This window comes from Crocodylus porosus, unplaced genomic scaffold (assembly GCF_001723895.1).
Source record: "Crocodylus porosus isolate Cpor-Errol unplaced genomic scaffold, CroPor_comp1, whole genome shotgun sequence".
NCBI lineage: Eukaryota > Metazoa > Chordata > Crocodylia > Crocodylidae > Crocodylus > Crocodylus porosus.
Genome location: NW_017728917.1, coordinates 8,246,338 through 8,248,846, shown reverse-complemented (window position 1 = coordinate 8,248,846; position 2,509 = coordinate 8,246,338). Strand labels below are relative to the sequence as shown.

The 2,509-nt window shown below is 55.7% G+C and overlaps 1 pseudogene; it reads left to right on the top strand.

Moving 5' to 3' along the window:
- The first annotated feature begins 307 nt into the window (after positions 1–307).
- On the top strand, positions 308–684 carry LOC109311449 (annotated as a pseudogene).
- The last annotated feature ends 1,825 nt before the right edge of the window (positions 685–2,509 follow it).

Genomic DNA, 2,509 nt, shown 5'->3' with positions numbered 1-2,509 from the left:
CCAAGGGCATTGCAGGGCATCGCAGAGCACTGGCACCATTTGGTGTGCTAACAGGATTCCCATGAGATGCCACCATGTGAAAACTGCTCTGCTTTTCTCTGCTTTCCCTGAGTTCTTTCCCACAGAAAAAAACCCTGCTGTATTATTTTCCTGCGGTCACAAAGCAAGCACAAACAAAGAGCTGGTGTGTTCCTGTGGGGGGCTTGAGCCTGCCAACATAAAAGCTGCCATTTACTGGTTCAGATCATAGGTCCATCTTGCCCAGTCCCCTTTCTTCAGGGGGATGGCATCACTTAAATGCAAAATCATGTCCAACTGTGGCAAACAGGGAGATAAGGTCCATGCTAAGTCAAGGTCTTCCCAGGCTCGGCTGCAGTTTCCTGCAGGCTGCGTGCACTGTCTGCTTCTCAAAGGCAGAGTGTGTGGGAGCTGGGGCACCAGTCTGTTTGGCTGCAGTGATTGAATACCTAACGGCTGAAATCCTGGAGCCGGCTGGGAATGCTGCCTCTGAAAAGAAAGCACACGATTCCCCTGTCCCCTCCAGCTGGCCAAACACAAGAATGGGGACCTGAACAAGCTGCCGAGAGGAGAGGAGTCACCTTCGCCCAGGACGGGGTCCTGCCCAACATGCAGGCAGTGCTGCTGTCTAGGAAAACCAAGAGACACAAAGCCACGGGCAAGTGAGAATGTGCAGATTTGGACCTAGACTTGGGAATATTCATAACAACCCTCCCCACCCCCAGTTCTGTGTCACACAGAGGCAGAGAGTGGGGGTTCATGGGGAGACTGAACTGGGTCTGACCTGGGTGACTTTTCCACTGCTTCTTTCTACTTGACAGCCTGTGGCACTTCAGGATGAGGAAGCTCTGATTCAGAGGCCATGCTGCTCACTGCCCTGCTCAATGGCTACTGATACCCCTTTCCTCCAAGAAAGCATGCTGGGCAGGGAGAACTGATGGAGTGGGAAGGGTGGGGAAGTGAAAGAAAGAGAACACGAGAACTGCATTTTGCTGGGGGGGCAAGCAGCCCCTTGCAGGCTGGAGCTCTGCCCGCTTGCAAAGGCAAACCCAGAGTTTCCCATGTTTTTCTGCTTTAAAGGCGAATCCATTTTTAAAGGCTGTTGATCCATTTTTAAAGTTTGTCTGTGACCCTTTCACATATCCTTGTGACCCACTTTTGGGTTGCGACCCACGGGTTAAGAAACATTGATCTAGTCCAACCCCCTGCTCAAAGCAGGACCATGCCCAGCTACCTCACCCCAGCCAAGACTTTTATCTACCCTGGTCTTAACACTCTCTAAGAAGGGAGAGTCCCCAGCCTCTCTGGGCAGCCTGTTGCAGTGCTTCCCCACCCTCCCAGAGAGATTTTCCCCTCACCTCCAACCTCAACCTCCTTTGCTGCAACTGGAGCCTGTGGCTCCCCGCTCTGTTCTCTGCCAGCCCCGAGATTGGATACAGAGGCCAGAGCAAGACCAAACAGAAGCAAATTTAGCAAAATGTAGAAAAGCAAGACAAATACCCCTTTGCAAATGGATCTCTTTGGTGTGCACGAAGACTATCCAATTATTCCTTTAGAACCTAGACACCTCCGCTGTACACACCCCGCAACGAACTGGAAATCCTTTATGTGCACCTGCCGCGGAGGTATCTAGTTTCTAAATATCTAGCTGCCAGTAGGTGTGTCTAGATGAGGACGTACATGTGGCTATTGTGCAGCAGCGTACCTAGACTTCTGGCAGCCCCAGGTGAACTTTTAGTATTGGGCCCCCCCTTCGCCAGAGATAATAGTTATTGGACAATGGTAAAAAAAAAAAATTACCATTTTTGGGCCCCCCAGGCAGCCACCCAGTTTGCCCATGCCCATGGGTGCCTCCTGAGTTTGGGGAGACAGCAGCATCGATGGTGGGGATGGGGCTGGCGAGCACTGTAGAAGCTGCTGCTGGCGTTGGTGGCAAAGACGGTTGGGGGGGGCATGTGCCCCCCACCCCGTGTCTCACCTACCAGTCGCCTATGCCCATGCCCATGCCCGTGTCGGGGTCTGCCTATGCACGTCCCTAGGGTCTCTGTTCATCGGTGGACAAGGTTCTTGGCATAAACGTGGTATCAGGAATCCCGCGTGCCCCGGAGGTGGTTGCCACCACAGGCGGCAGCGGGAGCTGGTTGTGGCGAGCTCCTGCAGGCGGCTGTGGCACAGTCGGTGGCGGGGTGACCACTTGCAGCGTTGGCAGTGGCCAGTGGCCATCAGGGACTGCCCACAGATGCTGCTGGCCGCATTGGCGGCAAGGGGGAGGGTGGCGAACGGCGGCTACCCAGACGCCACCGGCAGCGTCGGGGGTGGCCAGCGGCGATTGGGAACCACCGGCGGGCGGCGGCAAGAGGGGGGCTGTCGAGTGGCGGTGGCCAGTGCCAAGCGGGGCCCGCCCTTGGCCACTGCCGGCGGTGTGGCGGCGAGGGCCTCCCTGGGTGTGGTCTCTCCCGTGAGGCCCACCGAGGAGTTGGCAAAACTGTTG